Source organism: Sphaerodactylus townsendi, linkage group LG17 (assembly GCF_021028975.2).
Source record: "Sphaerodactylus townsendi isolate TG3544 linkage group LG17, MPM_Stown_v2.3, whole genome shotgun sequence".
NCBI lineage: Eukaryota > Metazoa > Chordata > Lepidosauria > Squamata > Sphaerodactylidae > Sphaerodactylus > Sphaerodactylus townsendi.
Window position 1 is genome coordinate 21,466,619 of NC_059441.1, and position 23,652 is coordinate 21,490,270.

At 48.2% G+C, this 23,652-nt stretch overlaps 1 protein-coding gene across 2 annotated transcripts in view; it reads left to right on the plus strand.

Moving 5' to 3' along the window:
* Positions 1-1,349: 1,349 nt before the first annotated feature.
* The window catches only part of LOC125424441 (A-kinase anchor protein 13-like), a 105,191-nt gene continuing 82,888 nt past the window's right edge, over positions 1,350-23,652 (plus strand). The window contains exons 1-2 of one of the 2 annotated variants that reach the window (XM_048481674.1): positions 1,396-1,466; positions 16,645-16,688. The gene's annotated coding sequence lies outside the window, so the exon portion shown is untranslated. Of the gene's footprint in view, positions 1,467-16,644; positions 16,689-23,652 lie in introns of both variants that reach the window. The other variant, XM_048481673.1, reaches the window with a different exon arrangement.

Sequence of the window (23,652 nt, forward strand, 5' to 3'; positions counted from 1 at the left end):
GGCCTCATGTGGAGGAGCAGGGAAACAGCAGGCCTCATGTGGAGGAGCAGGGAAACAGCAGGCCTCATGTGGAGGAGCAGGGAAACAGCAGGCTTCATGTGGAGGAGCAGGTAAACAGCAGGCTTCATGTTGAGGAGCAGGTAAACAGCAGGCACATGTGGAGGAGATCTCCAGATCAGAGTCTTAGGAAAGCAGCCAGGAGAATGCTAACCACCTGGAGATCTCCTGCTATTACAACTGATCTCCAATAATAAATTTGAGTCCAGTTGGCACTTTATGAGCAACCCAGTTTTATTTGTCGGCATGAGCTTTGGCAGACAACCAAGGCCATAGAATCATAAAATCATAGAGTTGGAAGAGACCCCAAGGGCCATCAAGTCCAACCCCCTGCAATGCAAGAACACATAATCAAAGCACTTCTCACAGATGGCCACCCAGCCTCTGTTTAAAAACCTCCAAAGAAGGAGACTCCACCACACTCCAAGGTAGTGCATTCCACTGCCCTTAGTGTCAGGCAGTTTTTCCTGATTAGATGGAATCTCTTTTACTTCACGTTGAACCCATTACTCCTGGTCCTAGTCTTTGGAGTAGCAGAAAACAAGCTTGCTCCCTCACCAACATGACATCCCTTCCGATAACTTAACATGGCTATCCTGTCACCTCTTAACCTTCTCTTCACGAAACTAAACATCCCCAGCTCCCTAGCTCTCGTAATTACAGACCTTTGACCATTTTGGCTGGCCTCCCCTTTACCCGTTCCAGCTTGTCAATATCCTTCTTAATTACCGTGCCCAGAACTGTACACAATATTCCAGGTGAGGTCTAACCAATGCAGAATAGAAAGGTACAATCACATCCCTTGATCTAGACACCATACTCCTATTGATACAGCCCAGAATCGCACTGGCTTTCTTTGCCGCCACAGCACACTGCTGACTCATTTTCAGTTTGTGGTCTAATAAGACTCCAGATCCCTTTGGCATGCAGTGTTGTCAAGCCAGGTATCACCCGTCCTATATCTGTGCATTTCATTTTTCCTGCATAAGTCTAGTATCTTACATTTATCTCACCAGTTCCCCTAGAGAAAAGGGCTGCTGTGGAGAGGGTCTCTCTGGCCTTGCACCCTGCTGGGGTCCCCTCACCCCCCCCCCCCTTCCAGGTATTTCTCCGCCTGGAGCTGGCAATTCTGCGTTTAGGCCAGCAGGGGGTGGTGATGGATGCCCTTAAGGCGCCTAGGCGTGGAAAGGGGAGTTCTGGGGCTGGCTTTCTTGGGCTTTCCTGGCCGCCTAGTTCCCTCGCTACGGGGCTGCTCCACGCAGGCGCTCTCTGCCGAAGGGGAGCCCGTCGGCCCGCCTGCTTTCGGGCTTGGGGAGGGAGCAGAGCCGCGCAGAGCGCACCGAACCCGGCCCGAGCCAGGCGCAGCCTCGCCAAGCGCGCAGCGGTCCCGGCCATCGCTCCCCCGGGAGGTAGGGAAACTTTTGCAAAGTTTGCAGGGTGGGTGGATGAGCAGGATCTTACTCCCGAGGAGACCTCCGCCGACGCTGCAATCCGTCCCGTCGGCGCCCAGGCTTTCCAAAGACACGGTGGGAGCTTCCCCTAGTTTGGATTCTTTGGAGAGCGGGGAGGGGAGGGGCGTGGAAGGGGATCGCGGGCTACTCGCGAGTAAAGTCAGATGAGTGCTTTTGGCGGCTGTCGCTCGTGGGGGGGGGGCAGATCTGGGACGCGGTGGTTGGCGAGCTTACTCTTGAGTCAGCCTGGGCTGACGCATGCACTTTCCCAGAGGGGATTCCCTCCTCCCTACTCCAACTTTTCTTCTCCCATTGTGTGCATGAGTTTTCTTTTCCTTTTTGCAGTATTAGGGGGGGGAGGGGAGACCTGTACACGCAAGGGGAGATGTAGAACCAGGGAACCCACCTTGTTTAAGGGGGGGGGTTTAAGGGTGTCTTTTTTCTGGGAAGTGCAAAACAATCTTTTATGAAGAGAGCCAGGAACCCCTTGTTTAAAGCGTCTTTTTTTGGGGGGGGGGGGGACTAAATGCAGCCTTTAAGCTGTTAGCCAGGAACCCCATATGCTTAAAGGTGTTTTTTTTTTTTTTGGACAGTGTGTGTGCAAAATGCAGTCCATAAGATGTCAGCCAGGAGCCCCTTGTTTAAAGCTTTTTTTGGGGAGGGGGGTGCGAAATGCAGTCTTTTAAGAAATGCAGTCTTTAGGAAGAGTGACACTTTATAGACGGTCCCTGGAGGACTGCCGTTGCAGGGGTGTGGGGAGAGAAAGAGGAGGAGGAGACCCCTTGCTTGGAAAGAATCCTGGCTACAGCACGGGGGGGGGGGGGCAAGAGGTCTGCCCCTCCCATGTCTGAGGAGCCCCATCTCTTGTCTAGGGGAGCTGGAGTCCCCAGCAAGTGAGCCAGAGGGTTGGTTGTCCAGTGCCCCTTCTACTCCAAAGTTGTGGGGAAGGGTCTTGAAGCACCCTCAGTGTCCCGCCTTAACACTGGGGGCTTCCTTTCCTTTGCTCGGCTCTTCCCAGATCCTGGAACCCCCCCTCCAAAGGGAGCTGGTTTTAAAACCCCTTTTTTTTCTTGCGCAGCTGTATGTTGGGGAGCTCCATGAGTCTTGAGATCGGGTCCCTGCCCTGTGGTTTGTGTTTGGACTCCTGGGTCTGAAGAGCGTGCTGGTTCTGGGGGCAGGCCTCTTCTGAGGGAGGGGGGGGGGTAGGTTTCCTTTTTCAGAAGGGGGGAGCATTCAGATATATGTCTGCAGAATTGCCACCGCATGGAGGGAGCGCACTGGATTCTGTGGAGTGGCGGAGTCTTAAAAGAAGGGGATTCTCTTCCAGGATACCTAAAGACCCCCTCTCTACTTTTTCTGGGGCACATCCTATAGAATCCCTGTCACCCTTCTTTGCTTCCCCCTCCCCAATGGCTGGCCTCCCTCCTCCAAACCGCCCTGTTTTATAACATCTGGACCTTAAGGGTTTAATTTAACATTCAACATTGTTTTCAGCAGCACAAGTGGTGGTTGAATTATAAGGGGGGAAGCTTTTTTAAATTCAACACTTTGTTGTGGGTGGGGAATGGGGACCCTTCTACCATCTCCCCCATAACTTGAGCAATGTACAGCCAGAAAAGTTTTTTTTAAAAAATACCCCCCGCCCTGGCACGCTTTGTGAACATTTCTGCCATTTCTGCCTGGGGTTCTGGTTGACATTCTCATTTATTTCCTTAGCTGAACGCTGCTAAAGTCCTTTTAATTGTTAAACAGCTATTTTGGAGCAGAGAAGCTTAAAAAAACCCTTTCTCTAAATAGTATAAGGTTTCATGGGGCAAAGCTTTCTAGCAGAAAGCGCCCCCCCCCTTTTCCCCACACGGAGAACATGAGTGCCAATATTGTGACAGAGCCTCTCAACAGAATACTGGAATTTGCTTTTCAATAGTGTTGCTGTTTTTGTTTACAGCAAAGCATATGATCAGTCATCCGGAGCATAACTGAGAGCGCATAGCTGATGTGGTGCCGTTTCCTTCTATTCTTTCTTGGGGGTTGTTGGAAATCTTTTCTTCTTCTTTTCTTTGTTGGTTTACCACAAGCGTATCTCTGATTTACATTTGTTTGGAATTTAAATTAAAAGCAGGACGCTAATGACATTTTAAAAAAAAGCCAAACTTGCATTAACTTTGCAAACAGGCTGAATTGGTAGGACCCCATTTGTTTCGGCAGGACTTGGGGGTCTGGGACAGTTTGGATGATCATGTAAATGGCTGAGTAAGGTAGACAGTTGTGTTTTCTGCTGGACGGGGTGCTGTGCGAATGGCACATGTTTCATCTGCTTGTAACCGTGCTGATGCAAGTTGGCATAAGAAGTTATTTCTGTCTTTTTTGAACTCTCTGGTCAAGTGAGCTCCACAAAAACTTCTAGGCAGGGGTCAGCCATGATCCATGCTTGGATGAAAGACCACCAAGGAAGGGTAGGGTTGCTATGCAGAGGAAGGCAATTTGAACTGCCTAATGTAAAAAGCTATTTTACTTCCTGCCCAAAGCATTGCTTCACCTGTTTTGGCTGGGAGTGGCTTTCTGGCAAAGGTCTTACCTACCCTTGGCTGCTAACCAGAATCCTATTAATAACCAGGGGTACTGGGGCCCTCTTGTGTTTAAGTTAATCTCTTCGCCTCTGTAGTTGAATCTGTTGGGTCTCTCTGGAGTTGAATGAAAGGGAGTCTGTAGAATTCTTTGGACATTTCTTTGCACTGGAACTGTCAAAGTGTATTAATCTGATCTGTTATCCCTAAAGGATTCTACCAGAGAGCTGGGACTGGCAGAAAGGGATTTGGGTGACCTTGGCAATATCTCTCCGGTCCCTCCCACTTAGGAGTCTTCTAAGATGTGCACCAGCTTTTGCGTTGTCTGCAAATACCGTATTAATTTCATTGTATCGTATAACTGTTGACATGCCCAAATCTTGACTTGCTAAACCAGTTTCTTACAATATGGCATGAACAATAATAAGTTTGTGTTGACTGCTTGCAATCCCACCCTCTCTCTAATCATGAATTTAAAAAATACGTTTGGCTTAAGTCATGTGGATTATAAACTGTTCTTCGCTTCTCCTTGTTGAAGGTCTTGAGTGCTGGGATTTAGAGGTATTCATACCTTCCAAAAGTCCACAATAAACGTATTGTTTCTATTTACAGCTTTTCCTTGTAATGGAAACTGGTCTGTTCCTGTTAATTTTAGTTTTGTATAGTCTGGTTTGTTTGCGTTATTGCTTACATGCGTTATTGCTTTATTGCTTACGTCAGCAACTAATTTTGCTGGTAGTCCATTTTTTTCAAAAGGCAGCAAATGGAGGTGTGTCAGTACTTAACTCTCTGTCCTGAAAACTACTTCAACTTCAACTACCTGTCCTGTTGCTATATATACACTGAGATTTCCATACATCTTTTGCCTCTGAATTGAGGAAGAGCAGGCCAGAACTGGTGGTTTTCCACAGTGGCTTCCTCTATGTGAAACAGACTCCCTTCAAAGGTGGTGGGAGATTTCTCATTGGAAACTGTCAGGAGATGCTACAAGACTTGTTTGATTGCTAGAGTTTATCAGGGGTAGTGTGTGTGTGGGACTTGTTTGTGTTTTTTTAATTTTTATTTGGTTTTAATTTATAATGTTTTCATTATGATCTGTAAGCCACCGAGCCTAGAGAAGTGGGATATAAATATTTCAACAATAAATAAGTGTTCCTAATTCTGGTTTTGGGAAAGATCACAGACAAAACACCTTCAAATACAGTTTGGACAAAGGATATGTTCCGTTTTTGCAAGTGCTGAGCACATCAGCCCCACTTTGGTTGCTTACAGCATGATGTTGTGGTTAAGAGCAGGTGGATTCTAATCTGGAGAATTGGGTTTGATTCCCCACTCCTCCACCTGAGTGACAGAGGCTTATCTGGTGAACCAGATGTGTTTCTGCACTCCTACATTCCTGTTGGGTGACCTTGGACAAATAAAAAATATATAGAATGAGCCAGAGACAGTATCTAATTTTACAGAAGGGAAAAGAACCTGTCTGGCTCTAGTGCGAACTTAAATCTTCTATTTTTAATGAAAATAATTAAAACATTTATATAACAGAACCATAACTCTTAGTCAACAAGAAAGTATACATATTATAAATAACAACAACAAAACAATGAATAATACACACGCAGGGGATCCTAAAGGCTATAAAATCAGAATCTCTCAGAACTCTCTCAGCCCCACCTGCCTCACAAGGGGTCTGTTGTGGGGAGAGGAAGGGAAAGGAGCTTGTAAGCCACTGAGTCTTCTTACAGGAGAGAAAGGTGGGATATAAATCCAAACTCTTCTTCTTTTTCTCCGGTTTCCTCTACCAAGTGAGAATTTTCCCAACCTTTAAAAAAATCAGTAGTTGGCATAATCAACCAATAATTGATATCTCACCCTTACTAGATATATCACCTTAAGCTGGAGCAATATTGTCATAAGTCATTGGGAGCTTGGACTCTTAAAAGCTATACTCTCCAAATCTTGTTGGTATTTAAGGTGATGGTGCAAGATGTCAATTACCAAATAGAAGATGTAGTGATATGTCAGTTACCAAATGTAATTGACTTAAAAAGCAACGTGTGGCCTGAATGGGGTCTGAGGCTTTTAAATTGGTTTCTGAGGTGATGTTGTAAGGTAGGGCCTGCAAGAAATAGGGTTTTCTTGGTGGTGGTACCCAGTTTTTTGAATGCCTTCGCCATAGTCATATGCCCCTTGTGCTCCCTGTCAAAGTTTAGGCTTTAGGTAAGAACATTTCCGCCTATCAAAGCTGCCTTCTTTGCAGGTAGTTTGTTGGGCATGGGACCCGCCGACACGCTGTGATTGGCCCACCCCTGTGGCAGCCATGTTGTGGCAGCCCCGCTACCCTTTCTCACAGCCCCCAAAGTGCGTGCGAGTTCCAGTTATTGGCTGCCTGTCGACACTCAACACAACAAGCTCCCATGCTCTGTTCGCAGCCAGACTTTATTGTGTCTGAGGATGACGGCCCATGGCGTGATTCCTTCCTTGTGCAGCGCAGGCTGAAACTGAAGGGACTTGAACCTGGTAGCTGTCCCCACGTCTCTCTCCCCTGCTTCCTGATTGTCTCCACAGCCCCAAAACATTTGTCATGCCCCTGGATCCTGGCAATGGCTTGTTCTTTTGGGCTTTTCCAAACCAGATGGCAACAGCTGTCCCGACTCTTAAACACCTCTTCCGGTTGCTCTCTGGTCTAGGGGTGTTGGGAAAAAAAAAGAGTCCTTTAGCAGGCAGTATTTCTGCCCTAATCAAACCTTGAGGAATCTGTGGCATTTTGAGTAACTGAAAGGTGTCTTGGCTATTTTCTCCTGCTTTGGGGTCTTTGTTTAAGCCCAACATGGTGCTTAATGGAGTTTGGGTTCAGCCCTGTGACCATGTAAAGCAACTGTCTGTGTTTATGTGTCCCTGTATTTGGGGCTGTGTTTGTGTGTGTTTTAGAAAGTATCTGTGTGAGGTTCTATCTGCGGAGGATCAGGTGTAGTTGGTGAGTCAGGAGTGCGTGAATTGTAAGGTTTGCTGGGAACAATCTGGTTTACACAGGTGGAACCTCATGCAGGTAAATTTATTTTTTTAACACACCTGGAGTCATGTTTAAACCAGACCTAAGTTTATAGAAATTATTAGATTGGTTGACTGTGACTTGGCGGCATTTTCCACAGTCAGAATTTGACTAACGTTCCTGCCTGGACATACCTGTGTCTGTTCCCTGGTGCCTAATAAGAAGAGGTTATATGAGAGAAGGAAACAATGGAGATGGCTGTCACCACTTTTAAAGAAATTTACCCCAGTTTTTCCTTTAGTTGATGTCATAATTTTAGAGGATCCCACCCTCCTGGAGACCTGTCAGTACCAGGCTAACCACTCAGCTCCTGTTTTCTCCGGTGGACACTTTTGAATTTTTTAATCAGAACTTTATGCACCTAGCTGCAGCAATAAAGTCTTCTCAACAGCCTCTCTGAACTTCAGCCTCCACCTTTTTGAGTAGACAATGTTAATAAAGTTAATGCCTTTTTCTTTAGCCTGGTTTCTCCCCTTCGGTTAACCTTTATGTTGCTTTAAGAGGCTGTAAAGATCACAAGAGTGTTCCTTTAGTTAGTGATAAGAATGGCCCTGGCTGTGTTCCAGGACAAGCGTATTTGTCAAGGGAAGGTGATGCCGTACCTTTGCTACCTGGAGGACAGAACTTGCTGTTAGGAACCTCAGAGCACCTTTCGTGTAGAGAGCAACATTAAAGGATCACTTCCTGTTGCTGGAAAAAATGGTAATAAGGACAAGAATCATATTGAGGTGCCACATTATAGGTATTGTCGAAAGCTTTCACGACTTTAATCAACTGGCTGTTGGGAGTTTTGCATGGCCCCATGGCCATTCTCCCCAAGACTACCAGATCACGGCCACGCAGCCCAGAAAACTCACAACAGCCAAACCATGTTCTTTTTGCCGAGTTTCCACCTAAGTACTGTATTTACATAAAAGGAGGTTGCAACAAAGTCCCCCTCAAAAAGATTATTCTTAGAATAATCTGTTATTTTATATACCTGTAACTTGTACACTGATTTAAGGTGCCCCCTCTCTTGTGGATATGGGTGAGCAAAAAACCCTAGTCTTCCTTTCAGCTGAATGGTAAAAGATCAGGGTTGTTCAAAAGTGAATTTTTACACCTGGCACCCACCCTGATCCAACCTGCCATGTAGTTAGAGCAGGGGTCTTCAAACTATGGCCCTCCAGATGTTCATAGACTACAATTCCCATGAGCCCTACCACTTGGCCATGCTGGCAGGGGCTGATGGGAATTGTAGTCCATGAACATCTGGAGGGCCATAGTTTGAAGACCCCTGAGTTAGAGTGTCAGACTAGCATCTGGGAGGCCCAGACTCAAATCCCTATTTTACCACAGAATCCTGCAGGGTGACCTTGGCCTGGTCTAGCCTACCTTGCAGGGCAGTCCTGAAGATAAAATGAAGGAGAGGCAAATTATGTCAGTCACTTTGGTCTCTACTGGGGAGAAAAGTGGGGTATAAATTAACACATGAATAATAAACAATTTAACCTTTCCTCAGTTTCTTTCTGGGACGTGTCTTTCAACATTTTTGTTCAATATTGTTTTGAAAATGCATGTGATAGATGTTGGGGTAGGCATTGGGGTTTGGGGTTCACGCAGTTCAAAACCTGCATTAAGACCAGCTGAACTCCGTGACTTGGAGCTGTAATGCAATTTAAAGATCAGTTAGCCGAATTAGATCATCTGATATGAATATGTTTTGCAATTGTTATTTATTGTCTTTGTTAGCTATGGGGAAGGGCAAGGAGCTATGGAAGGCTTTGAGGTTTCACCTGAATGAATGGAAATCTTATTTGGCAACTCCTCTGACTCCTGAGATTTACCAGGCAACACCTACGTATTTTCAAGTGTAACCCATGCCATTTTAGTATTTGTGCTTTGTTGGGATCTTAGGACCCAGGGGATAAGAGCTCACTAAGCATGTGCAGTTGATAAGCTTGCTTATTACTAATTGCAAGAGCCCCATGTTGGGCACTGTTAGTAAAGGTTTTTTCTTAAAAAGCACGGATGATTTTGTACAATTGAGTTGTGCTATATATACATACATATATATATATTCACTATTAATTGCGCCCAGATGTGTAGAGGTTCTGTCTGGTGAATAACCACAGGACACGTCTTGGAATTAAATTGGGCCGCAGCCCTTTATTGAGGAAGAAGCTGGGCAAGCAAGAGGAGTGCATCCATATTGTGGCCGGGTCAGCACCCCTGGCTGACCCCAGCACCACAAACCAATCCATATTGGGGAGGAAGGAGGTACTGGGCCACCTGGGCGCCTGCCCACTGTGGCCCCCTTCCTGCTGGGGTGTCAGGCTCGAATTGCAGAGGCCTCCGTGGGATGCGCCATGAGCCCGCCCCACCCCAAGCCTCTTATGGAGGCCCCCAACCACAGGGAGGACTGGTGTGCAAGCTCGGCCTCCCCCTAAAGATGCGCTCCTCTGCCCAAACCGCCACCGAGCTGAGCATTCAGCTCCCGCTACAGCTTCGCTAGCCTTCCAACCAGTCCAAGTGCACCTGCCGCAAGGCACGCAGTCAAATGTCCAAACTCCTGCTTCACGGCCTTTCCGCGGCCGTGCCAAGTGACCAATAGTTTGTGTGCTAATCGGACGCACCAGCCAAACGACTGTCCACCAAAGGATACAAGAGTCCAATTGAGAACTCCTGTCCGATTCTACAAGGAGGGGGTAGCCACCAACAACCCCACCTCCGAGAAAGTTGGAAAAAAAGGGGGGGGGCGAACTGGTGTAATCGTAAAGTTCGAAGGAGGGGAAGGAGTCACGCTGCCGAAGAAGAGCTGAACCCAGCCATTACCAAAAACAAGGAACACGGCTGATCCAGCTACAACCAAGGCTGCTTCTACTTCCAATCAGTACCCGTATTGGGACCTGCCCCACACCTCTTGGCCAAGATCCACCCGGGGAACTTGACCCGCCTGTACATTAGGGTCGAGGGCTGCACCCCTTATGTCGGCAGAGAAGCCGTGAAGCCTGCGTCGTGGAGCACTGCTGCATGGCTGGCGGCGCAGCCTGCGATGCCCCATAAAATAATGAAGGAAGGGGGGCGGCGAGCGGGACAGTGTACCCCCAGGTCAGAAAATGCTGCAGATGGGGGGTACCCCCCGCCACGCAAACCCATGTGGAGAAAACGGCATACAGACTCATAGCCACGCCCAGTCCAAACTGCAAAAGACAGATAACCCAAGTGGCTTCTCCATACAGACCTGAGTTACTTGCATGGCCCAACTTCCAGCTGTTTAAGAAACTACTATCCCATTATGACTTCAGGAACCCCTGGCAGGACGGGGCACAAGACCCAGCTAACAACCTGCGCAACCCTCTAGGTGGTACTCTGACCAAAAGGGGCCTGTCCCTTTTTGAGCAGGAACCCCAACCCGGACCAGGAGTGCCTAACACATGCACAGATCGTTGACCAAAAGACTCTCCGGGAGGAGACGAACTGGGAAACTGGTAACTCACGCCAACCCGACTGGGCGAACGGCGTCTGCCAAGGTCCCACTCCATTGGCCGACAAGATATCTCCGCTGATGGGGCCAACGCCTTAATCGCCCACCCGGGAGCTGGCATTCCCACATGGGGTATTGCCCCAGGAAGGCTGGCAGCAACCTCAGTCTGGCCAAGCCACGTCGTTACCAATACAGGACTAGGAAGGCCATGAGGCATGGGTTCTGAGGACGGGACCTCTGAAACCCTGGGCGTTGCCGTATCTCCACCTGAAGCCCTGGTCCAGGGTATAAAATAGGGGAAAAGGCCACTCAACAGAGCAGGTTGGCCTGCAGAGGCCGGGTCCAAGCTAATTGAGGACTGCACCGTGTCTGCAGGTGTACCACAGTACCGCCATGTCGCCGCCAACGGCGGGGTCGTAAAGCTAGGGGGCAGTGGCACCAAAGCTGGCGAGGGGGAAGAGGAAGCCACAGCGGGGGACCTCTCTCTGTGTTCCCGGCTCTCCATATCTGAAGCTACCTCCCCATAAACAGCAGAGGAGGGGTCCAGGGCTGGCAGAACTCCGCGCCCTGAAAACTGCCACCCAAGCCAGGACCGGGACCTCCCCCCAGGCCACGTGGCCAAGGCTTCTCTCTCTATTCCCACCGAGGCTAACTCACATGCAACCTGGTTTGCCAAGCGCCCCCCATTGCATTCCTCGCTGCCATAGTTGAGCAAACTGCTCCCGCCGTATAAATTAAAGTGGGAGGGGGGCGGATGCCTTCGCAACGGCCAACACCTCTTCTAAACCAAAAACCGAAGGGGGAGGGAGGGGGGAGGGGGGAGGGATAAACCCAAACCCCTAAGTCGCAGCCACAACCAACTCCGAAACCTCAACCCCTTCTTAGCCTAGTTCCCCGCCTAGCAAACCAGCACACTTTCAGTTTGCTCCAGGCGTCGAAGAAGGCCAGAGCAACCGTGTGCTGCCTCATATATAGGGAGCGTGCTCCACCCCTAACATTCATGTGCATCACACGATCCTGCCGGGTGTGGCTCAGCCACACTGCCGGCCCAGGGCACGCATGCTCGCTGCTCTTGAGCTCACCATGTGCGCTGCCCCCTCTCGCAATTACGGCCCAGTTGATCCTGGGGCCGTCATTTATCCTTAAATGATAGAAAGTTGTGTTTAAATTAAAGGTTTGTTCATTTGTTCAAGTAATTTCATATTTGTTTGTCAAGCCACAGGGTGCTGTCATATATTACATAGGTCTCCAATGGAGATTGATGTGGCCAAGGATAAGTAAGTTACATAAGCATATGCCTCCTTGAGAGCTAGAAGCTTGCTCAGTTGTATTGAAAGCTGAAATTTTCGAAGGAAGCTGGACTCTGCACCCAAGATGCGTACTTCATACTTTTTTTGCCAGCACCTTTGTGGACCAGTGGCATCTGTTGACTTGGGTAGGTAATACTAAACATAAGAACGTCCCTGATGGAACAGACCAGAGATGCATTATTCCAGCCCCCTGTTTCACATGCCAGCCAGCGAAAGAGCTTAACTGCATCCTGAAATCTGTCTGTCCTTAAGACTGTCCGCTTCTTTCTCTTTGCCAGCTGTAGGAATCTTGGCTAGCAAGTTTCCCCAGAAGTGGATCCAGGCTGTCTTTTTGTTCCCCAAAAATGCTTTCCTTCTGATGTTGGAAGCCTCCGTGTGACTAATTTGCCCCTTCCCCCTCGCTGGTGCCCTTTGACAAGGTTTTGAGGACAAGCGCTTAGCAACCGTACTTACCTGGGTTAATGTTTACTCCAGCCTGCCAAAGTGGAATCCGCTTAGAATGTTGAGAGGCTGTTTCATCCTGGTCCAAGGACCAAACCTGTTGAAATTCACTCTCGGCTTTTTGAATTGTAAGGACGGAAGCAGAGCCCAGCTGCATCAGATCTGGGGTCGATCCAGTCCCAGGAAAATGCCATGTCCTGAATCTGACCCTTCTCAGATTGGCAGCGGCTCTCCAAGGTTTAGTGGGGGCCTTTTGTAGCACTGACTATAGTCTGTCTCAGAAGAAGATATTAGTAGGGTTGTATATTCCTCTGCCACAGGATTCAGCATGCCAGACCTTCTTGTTGTAGAATGCTCTGCCTGCGTCCTAGTGCCTACTTAGCCCTGCCCCCTTGCCCGGCAAATATTGATGATAATCGTTCAATGTGTCAAAGTCCCATATTCAGTAATGCACAAAATAATGCTTTTGTCAAAGGTAGCCTGTAAAAATGAATTATATTCGTTCGGGACTATATTGCAGTGCGGAAGCATACAACTTTCTCAGCTGCTGCATCTCAACTGACTGTACTAACATCTTTTTCTGAGATAGAGTGTATCACTGGAATTTGAACCTAGGACCTTCTGTGTGCCCCCCTGGGGTCTACCACTGAGTGACAATCCAGCATTCTGTCCCTCCCAGGGGCAATCTGTTGTTGTGGAGTGCCAGCCAACAGGGCCCGGAGGCTAAAACCTTCCCTTTTTGGTTGAATGGCCTTCCCATAGATGAAAATGCACATTGGCTTCCTCAGCACCATTTCCCTGATTGACTCACAGTAGTCAAAATCAGGGCTGGCTATTTGGAGGACCACTTTGCCCTTTCTTAGCAGTAATAAAACCCAGGGTGTGTTCTTTGCACAGACTGTGTTTCTCAGTTCCTCCAGCTCTACATTTTGCTTGTGTCTGCATGATTTTGCTCACATCCTGTGCCCTGCGTCTGTAAGCTTTTTCCCGTTCCAGTTGGCTGTGTGTTAATTGCAGCTCCAATGGCTGTCCCTGCCCATGCACTGGTGCCGCTGCTCCTCTTCCAGAAAGCTTGTTCAGACATAATAAAACTCTGCGAGGTAAGCGAGTTTGCCGGTGTCGTGTTAATTTATGGTCAGACAGGCTGAGCACCTGGTTTTGAAGACTGGCTGGCTTGTGGGTGGGTCCTCCGTCATGCGTGATGACTTTTAAAAAATTAATTTTTATTCACATCAAACCATACATGGAAATGGAAAATTGTAGAAAAAACATCAACCAAATAACAAACAAAATAACCATAAAACGGATCTTGATGTTCAGTGAATTAAAATATGATACGAGTTTAAATTTGTAACATGATGACCATCAATATGGGGATGCTGTGTAGATCAGTAGTTCCTAATCAATCTATGTGAATAGCCAAGTCTGCAGTCACCTGTGGCGAGCCAGAATTTCATCCAGGTGATCAAGCTTTGACTAATTTGAGGTGGAGGGATCTTCCCGTCACTCTTTGTTGCTGCTGTTATGTCACAAATGGGTGAAAATCGGGGTGGTAACTTACTTGTTAAGTTTTACTAGAAGGTAAATGCGCCACCATTTCATATGCAGTGTCTAAGTTTTGTTGCATTGCTAGAAGAAGCAGCAGCATTTGAATTTATACCCTGCCATTCTCTCCTGCATTCTCCAGATTAGAATCCACTGTTCTTAACCACTACACCACACTGCTGTCCTGTGAAATTGCTCAACTACTTTTACCTTATTACTGTGCTTGTATTTAAGTGTTTTCTGCTGGTCTACAACTATAGTTAATAAAGTTTATACAGAAGTCTGCTCACATAATAATTGTGCATATGGCCCATAATATGGGGTACATGCCTAGAAGTTCTTGATTACGCTTTTGAGCCACCAGAAGTTTAGTTCTGCAAAGAGTGTGTTCATTTAATTCTGGAACGGCGTGCTAGTATGCGTTCTCATTCCAGAAATGATGCGAAGGGCTTTGAGCATGCAGAAATGCCATGCAAATACCAGCAGTGGTATACACCCGTATATATATTTTAAAAATATATATTGTGGTTACTGCTGCAGATAATTTGGTGACTCTTATCTAACTCCTTTCCCCAAGTGTCAGGTTTTGTCAAAACCTGCCAAATGGGTTAGCTTTCCGCTGGAATTTATTTTTTGGTTACAAAACAAAAACAACCCCTCCAAAGTGCATGGCGGCTTGGAGAAGGATGCATAATTAAAGCCCTGGGTGAAAGCGGATCTGGCAGTTGCTAAGTAAAATGGAGAGCCTGGATCGAGCCAGCGGATCTGCATCTGCGCTGTAGAGCAGTGCGAAGAACCTAGTTGTCAAGGATTCATTATTGGAAAACAAACACACAGACTCTTGGCTTATCTGGCCTCAAGAACTGAATGGGTTCTCAGTATGCTTTTGTGGCCAGGTTCCTCTGACGCAAAAGAGCGAAACTATTTTGAGGCTAATAGCTGTTTTCTGACATTGGGTGCACCCATGAAGTGCCTGCAAGTTAACTTGTGTGAAAGCTGTAAGTGGTCTCTCTTCATATTGTCTGCTGTTCACAAATGTGTGCATTTGTAGTTAACATGTTATCACAGGTGGCTTATATGTATAAGCACACGGAGCTGCCTTCTAATTTAATTTCATGAATGAATCAGAACTTTGGTTCATAAAGGTCAATATTGTCCGCTCAGGCTGGCAGCCGCTCTCCCAATTCTCAAGAGGAGACCTTTTACGCAGAGGCGGGATTCAACTGGTTCACATCACTTTGGCAGAACTGGTTGTTAAAATGGTGCTTGTAAACAACCAGTTGTTACATTATTTGAATCCCGCCACTGCTTTCACGTCTTCTACTGCCTGGTCCTTTTAGCTGGAGACATCTGGAATTGAACCTGGGATACTCTGTCGCTGAACTGTGTCTTTTGTTGGCATGCACGGATTGATAAAAAGCAGTGGGGAAAGCCCCTAGCTTTGTTTTGCTGTATTGCTGGGGGGGGGGGGGGGGGGGGGGGAGTTTCTTTCTTCTCTTCCAGATGCTGTGATTGGTAACCACTTGGCTTCTCATTATGGAAAGCTGGCTGCAGGGGTGTACTGTTTCCTGCTTGGGATCACTGGCTCTTGAGGGGGATCCTAGTGAGCCCTGCACCTTTCCCTGAGTCATCCTTGCCTGTTCACAAATGAATTGGTGTTCTCTTCCTTGATGCTCGGCTTTTGCCATTCCTTCCTGGAAATAAGCCTTACCTGCCTGTTCACAAATAATGAGTTGTGGGTGCCTGCTTCCTTTTTCTCCTGCTTCCTTTTTTTAATTTTATACTTTAAAAATTGAAATTCAAAAGTTGACCCAATTATAAAGCACTTATTTCGCAGAGACTTCCAGTTTCTTCTGCAATGGATATTAACTCTTAAACCCTAAAACTTTTAACCCTTGACCATTAAACATCAAAATGCATTTAAATCTTTAACATCGTCATTGATCAAAACAATCTCACTTTTCTCTATTGAATCTTGTTACTATAGTTCTTAACCTTCCAAACCACTATTACTTATCCCCCCCCCCGCCCCGTTTTGTCCAGATATACTCTCAAAATGGTCAAAGGTTTGGAATCCATGTCCTACGAGGAGAGAATTAGGGAGCTGGAGATGTTTAGTTTGGTGAAGAGAAGGTTAAGAGGTGACAGGATAGCCATGCTTAGATATTGAAAGAAATGTCATGTTGGTGTGGGAACAAGCTTGTTTTCTGCTGCTCCAGAGACTAGGATCAGGAATAATGGGTTCAAGGTGAAGGAAAAGAGATTCCACCTAAATATGAGGAAAAACTTCCTGACAGTCAAGCCTGTCAGACAGTGGAATGCACTACTTCACAGTGTGGTGGAGTCTCCTTTGGAGTTTTTTAAACTCTGCAATTGGCCATCTGTCAGCAGTGCTTTGATTATGTGTTCCTGCTTTGCAGGGGGTTGGACTCGATGGCCCTTGAGGTCTCTTCCAACTCTATGATTCTATCAAGGGCTTCAAACTGTCCGTGAACTTAGTTAAGTTCTGTTCTTTAAATAACGTTAACTTGGCCATCTCTAATGCCTTCACCCACCATTATTCAATTGTAGGTATAGCTAGGGTCTTCCATGTCTGTGTATACGGTATTCTTTGCTGCTAATGTGTGCCTCCTTTCGATGCAGTATATAAATAGTTCTTGCTGCTGCTTGTGGGGAGCAGACACACCTATGCAAATGTCTCAGCCTGTGAAACTGCTGCTTAAAAGATAAGCTTCTGGGACTGTTTTTGTGCTTGCAGGCTAGTGGCGGAAAGCTGGTAGTCGTTTGGAACAGCAGCGGAAAGTAAGTTCCTCTTCCCCGTTTGACCTGATTTTGGCTCTGCGGTGATCAGACATTGAGAAATGCAGCTCAACAATGAGACAGCAAGATGTGTTTGCCCAGGGCCTTCTGGCCCCTGCCTTGAACTGAAACATCTGTCTGTTTCCTCCTTGGTTTTCTTTGTGCTTGTACAACGTTCAGTTTCAGTGGGGGTATCTCTGCAAGCAGCACAGGATTTGGAACGCCTCTTGGCGCATGAAGAGTTTGGGCTGCTGGCTCCTCCTCTTCCCTTGCAGATGTTCAAAACAAACAGCAGGTCTAAAAAGACCGCAAACTGCACGAGTGTGCCTTATTTATTTTTTAAATCATTATTGCCTTTTTGTCATGGGCTTGGGGTTATGAGATATTGCGGGTTGGCATAAGAAATTAAATTGGACATTTTGGGGGAGTTTAGCAGATGTCCAGATGACACGTGATGGTCAGCAAGTGATGTAGAAAAAGTTTAGAAACTCAGAAATGCATAACCTGGATGTATGGTATTGTATAATATCAACTTATTTTATCTTTTAATATCATAAATATAAACAATTTCTTTTTTTTGAAGTTAAAATTTAAAAAACAAGAAAAAAAATCAGACTTCTTCTCTGGCGCAAAGGAAGGGCCAAATTTTTTTCCACGGATTTCTAGATCAGCGGGGCACCATGCCCTTAACCCCAACAATGTGGAAGGGATAACTGTAGGCCCATACCATGTGCCTCTGTTAGCAAAATATGTATACCTTTGACACCCAGGGTTAGGGCAGGCGGTATGAACATTGATTCCTCTAGCTCAGTGTTGGTTCCTCTGGCTGGCAACTGCTCCCAAGGGTCTTGGTGAGAGAATTAACTTTTCACCACGCTTGCCGCATAAAACCCTGCAGATAAAGATGCTGGAAATTGAACTTGGGACTCTTTGTGTGCAAGCGGAGATCTCTAAAACCATCATAGTTTGTCTCCTCCCAAAAATGTGCAACATGTTTGGAATGTCATCTCTTAAGAGTCAGCCAGAAGAACAACTTTCTCCTGGATGGAGGAGTCCATCTTGTTGGGGTGTTCCCCACGCTCGATCCGAGAGGCAGGAAAGATACTTTGGTCACTTCCTGTCTGGTGTTGGCGCCTAAATTCCCCAGTATCTTTCCTGCCTCGTCAGAGGGTGCAGCAAATTCTGTAGGCTCTGCTCTGCTTCTATTTCTTCTACCTTTTAAACTGTCTACCTTGTAATTCTTTGCCCTTTTGTGTCCTATCATTGTCTGTGGGGTTGTGAGGCCTCGTGCAGAGGTGGGATCCAACCAGTTCTCACCACTTCTCTAGAAGTGGTTACTAATTTTTTCTGAGTGCCGAGAAGGGGTTACTAAAGCAACCTCCCTGCCCAATAGGGACTGGAGGTGCGTGTGTGCAGCGGCGCCACTGTTTGAATCCCACCACCATCGAAACCTGTTATTAAAATTTTTGGATCCCACCACTGGCCTCGTGTCCCCTCCACTTTCCCTTCCTTGTCGCATTTGTTCTGGGTCGTTGTTTTTCTTCCCGTGGACGCCACCCTGGATGCCTTTATCACCTCATCCTGAAACATGGCCACGGCTGCTGTAGCATGATGCATTATTTGGCTGAAACCTTGGCAAGCCGAAAATAATTCAAAAATCGTTGTGGCCAATTTTGATTACCAGTGGGGCACTCTGTTTGGTTCTGAACTGGACTCTATTTTGGTCGAGACAGAGGACAATCAACGAACCATGCCCCGATCTGTCCTTCTTGACAAACCGAAGTATACACCTAAGGCTAATTTTCGTGTTTTCTGGTCCTCCTTTCGTCCCAACCAGGACTCGAGGAAGGCGGGTTGGCAAACCAACAATTCCTTTCGTGGACGATCAGACTTTTGAGGACAAGCCAAAGGCAAGTCCTTCAAGACCAACAACAATATCAACAACACCAAGGCATGACTCTGCATCCCTTCCCGTGGGGTGGTGGTGGTGACTACTGGCTTTTGCACAACAATGGAAGGGACCACACGTGGATGTTGGACCAGGGAAATTGTTTGTTATGGGTACTCAGGAATTGGCCAAGGGATCTGCTCATTCCTTCTCCCATCAGTCACAACAGAGAGAAAAAATCCAATCTTCTCTTGACCCTCAGTCATCTGATCTCCATTCACACAATTGAACCAGTTCCAGAGGAGGAACACTTCAAGGGAGTGTACTCCCATTTTTTCACCATCCCCAAGAAAAACTGGGATGTCTGAGCAATTCTAAACCTTTGCTTTACCAATCATCATCTTCGGAAATTCAGAGTGTAAGGATGGTGGTTGATGTGTGTGTCTACTCCACCATCCTGACCTTGGCACATTCCTCACTCTGGGTTGTGCGCCCAGGATGGTTACTGCCTTTAACATTGCTACGTTTATCATGTGTGATTTTAGCTTGTGTGTTTGAAGCTTGTTTTGCTCTATTGTGGGAACTGTGCTTGGGAGTTCTGGGAGGGGGGCCGCTGTGTCCATAAAAGTGACACGTTGAGTCTGGGAAGGTCAGAATCCGCATCGCATGTATTGTGATCATCGAAGTTTATGAAATAAACGAACTGAACTCAGTTGCTTTGTTTCAAGTCCTTTTGAGGTTCCTTACATTATGCGGATTCTCCTAAATCTATCTTCGGACTAAGCCTGGTCAAGTACCATCCTTCATCCGTTTTGTGGATCCCTGGTGTCTACCAACATGCAGGGATTGAACCCGGAGGGTTCGTCGCAACTGGAGGGCGAAAAGACAGTAGTAGCCCCCAAAGAGGGTTCCCTGTCTTCCTTCCATACGATGGCCTCTCTGGAGGAGCCAGCGGAACCAGTCTCCCTGGTGACTCTCTCCAAGCCCCGGCTTAGCCGGAGCTTAGCCTTCCTCCAACTGCAAGAGCAAGTGGAAGTAGTTCCCCTGATGGCTCGGCGCACGGTTTCGGCCGGACGCTTGGAGGTACGTCAGGATTTCTACGACCCTGGTGGCGGGGTGTCGATGGATCGTGCCCCCCTGGAGCGGCACTTCACCACCCGCCACCATATGGATTACAAACTGGTGATGTGTAGAGTGGAGGAAGAATTCGGGGTTTCCACCATCCATGGAGATACCCAGGAATCCTTGGCAAGATTTCTGGACCAATACCTCGAAGACCCACCTCCCGAGGATCACTGGCAGAGCACCGGTGCGCGCCCAAAGGGCTCACGTCCTCTAACACCCCTGGAAACTGAGGAAGATGTGGTTGAAATACCTAAAAGTTCCAGAGTCAGGCTCACTTTCGCGGAGGATGCCCGCGCCCGTGAACCCCCGGACTTAGCAGATCTCGAGGGGGCTACTGCCCAGCCCCTTGAGAGTGCCAGCGCCCAACTTGCTTCGGGTCGGCATGAATTTGGGGGGGACTACTACTCTGTCTGCCATGAAACACCCCCCCCATATCGGAGCCAGATCTCTGGGAGCAACTCGAAGCCCTCGAGAGGACCAAACGCGACTGGGAACAGGAACGGGAGGCCCTCGAGAGGGAACACGAGGCCATGGAACTGGAACGGGAGCAAGAGCGTGAAGCCTTTGAGAATGAACGGTTGGCTTTCGAACGGGAACACGAACAACAACACCGAGCCGTGGAAGTGGAATTGTCACGAGAGAAGGGAGTTCTTAAAGACCAATTCCTCAGAGACCTTACCTCCCGTGATCATGTCCTGGAACACTCCAGATTAGAACTCCAGCGCCAACGTGAGTGCCTTAAAGCACTGGAAAATCAAAGTCAAGTCAAAGCGGCAATGCAACGCAGGGACCGCGAAAGACTACAACGTGACCGGGAGGCTCTCACCCGTCGGGAAAGGGAGCTGGCGACAAGGGAAGTGTTGCTCCAGAGGGATCTGGGAGCAACTCAAGCGACCCTACCCAACACCGGCGCTGCCGCTCGCCCGCCCATCATCCCTGATCGCACTGCTCAGCAACCAGCGGGTCCTTTGCCGCCACGAAGAGTCCTACTACCAGTGCAGCCTCCGCCTCCAGTGGCCCCACCGGCCCCCGGACAGGGACCGGCCCCGGCTCCACAGGGGGCGCCGCTGGCTGGAAGGGGCTATCCGCGCCCTCACATCCCCGCACGTTTCGATGGGACGGCTACCCGATTACCATATTTTATCTTACAACTAGACGCACATATGGTCGAATTTAATGATCTCTATAGATCCGAGGCTGAGAAAGTGCGAGACATCGGATCCGTGCTGGATGGGGAGGCGGCTGAATGGTTTGTGGAGTTACATGAATTAGAAGGGGCCCCTGAACTTCAAAACGTAGCGGCCTTGCTCCAAGGACTGCGACTACGTTTTCAGGATCCTGAGGAGGTGAACAAAGCCATAAAGACTATTAAAACACTCAAGCAGGGCAATAAAACCTTTGCGGAATTTGCTCGAGAATTCCGACTGGCCGCAAGCAAACTCCTGGACTGGCCCGAACGCATGAAGTGTGAATACTTCCACGATGCGGTCGATTCAGAAATTTGCACCTGGGCCTGCATGGTGCGCGAACCACAAACCATTGCAGAATGGATTACAACCGGCAACCTGATTGCAACCCGACTTACCCGTTCTAAGATGGGGAAAACCGCAACCAGCAAGCCCCCCGCCAAACCGGCAGCAGCGACCATCGCCCCGCCGAAGAAGGCGAGTGCGGGACCACAAGCGGCCGAATCCACCTCTGACCACCGCCGCCGCCTCGGATTATGCCTATATTGTGGAGGCCCGGGCCACATGGTGGCCAATTGCCCTAAAAAACAAAAGGCGCCTACCCCCGCTCCTCGCAAGTCAACGGCACGAACCCCACGTAAGCCAGGACAACGGGGACCCCAAGGAGCCGCGCAAGCCGCCTGTGAGGATGAGCCCGGAGAGACCGAGGACTTCGAACCTGACGGGGTGAGCCTCTCATCCGGCCCTGCGGACGAGATTCCGGCACCTGATGCGGTGAGTGAAGGGGGAGCCCCATAACTATTATGGCCACTCTGACCAATACGTCCAAGCATACCCATATTTTAGCACGAGCGCTCGTGGATTCGGGTTGCTCCCATTGCCTTATGAAACCTCAGGTGGCAGAGCAACTAGGGCTTGAACGTATAGCATTGGCCAAACCCATCCCCTTCACCCAAATGGATGGTAGTCCCCTAGGCACTGATGGCCCGGCCCGTTTCAAAACCCAACCAGTGCTCCTGCGATGCGCTGAACACTGGGAAAGACGTAGCTTCATCCTGGCTCCAGTCGCCAAACATCCCATCGTGCTGGGGATGCCCTGGCTTCTTTCCCATGAACCCACCATCTTCTGGGGACAACGCATAGTCCGTTTCACCAGTCCTCCTTGTGGGGGTCATATGCACGAGGGGGAACCACCGGCAGAGTCTGACGAAAACTCCAATGAGCTCCATCAAATGTCACTTGCCATCGCCCCAAGCCCAGAGCTGGTCGGAGTTCCCAAACAATACTGGGATCTAGCTAAAGTCTTCGAAGAACAGGAATGCGATCAACTCCCCCCCCCCATAGGGACACAGACTGTAAAATCCTCTTGGTCCCAGGAGCGCAACTTCCTAAAGGTAGAATATACCGGATGAGCCCAGCCGAGGAGAAGGAGCTTCGTGCCTTTCTCGATAAAAACCTGGCTTGCGGTTTTATTCGCTGGGCCACCAAGAGCACCCATGCTGCCCCTGTTCTGTTTGTGAAAAAGAAAGATGGGACTCTCCGACTCTGCACTGATTACCGAGGTTTAAACGCTGTTTCTCTCTCGAATAAGTACCCCTTGCCCTTGATCAAAGACCTACTCGATGCGTTGGGGAAGGGACGTATCTTCACAAAGTTGGATCTGAGGGAAGCTTATTACCGGGTACGGATAGCTGAAGGGTTTGAACACTTAACAGCCTTCAATACAAAATTTGGTCAATATGAATACAATGTAATGCCCTTCGGATTATCCGGAGCCCCAGGGGCTTTCATGTCACTTATAAACGACGTCCTACAAGACTTTCTGTTCAAAGGGGTGGTGGTTTATTTAGATGATGTCCTGATTTATTCCCAAACTGTGGAAGAGCATGAGCGGCTGGTCAGGGCCGTTTTGCAACGCCTACTCGATAACCCCCTGTTTGCAAAACTGTCCAAATGTGCCTTCCATCAGACCTCCATGGATTATCTTGGCTATCGGATCTCTCCAGAAGGTCTGGAAATGGATCCAGCCAAAGTAGCAGCAGTGGCGAATTGGCCCGTTCCCACTACCCGCAAGGAACTTCAATCCTTTTTAGGGTTTGCCAATTTCTATCGAGATGTCATTCCCCAATTTGCCAACATTGCCCTACCGCTCACTGACTTGTTGCGCACCAAGGGAAAAGGACCTCAGGCATCCAAACCTGGGGCTTCCCTCTCCTGGTCCCCAGAGTGCCAAAATTCCTTTCAAGCCCTTAAATCTGCCTTCACTACAGAACCCATTTTGATACATCCGGATCCAGCCTTGCCCTTCATCGCTCACGTTGACGCTTCGGACAAAGCCTTGGGAGCGGCCCTACTGCAGAGAAATAAAAACAATAAACTTGTACCGTGTGCTTATTTATCCAAAAAGCTGTTGGGTCCTGAACTTAACTGGATGGTTGGTGATAAAGAAATGGCTGCGATCAAGGAGGCCCTAAGTACATGGCGACATTGGCTGGAAGGGGCAGCTCGTCCCTTCCAAGTTTGGTCAGACCATAAAAATCTAGCAGCCTTGTCCACTCCGCTCAAAATGTCGGCCAAACAATTGAGATGGGCTGATTTCTTTTCCAGATTCAACTTCACTGTACATTTTCCCCCCGGTAATAGTAACAAGCTGGCTGATGCCTTATCGCGCTTGCCAAAAGGGGCGGATACCTCTCTACGCACCATGCCTCGCACCATCTTAACGCCAGCACAATTGGGCTTGGCGGTAACTCGATCCCAGACAGCT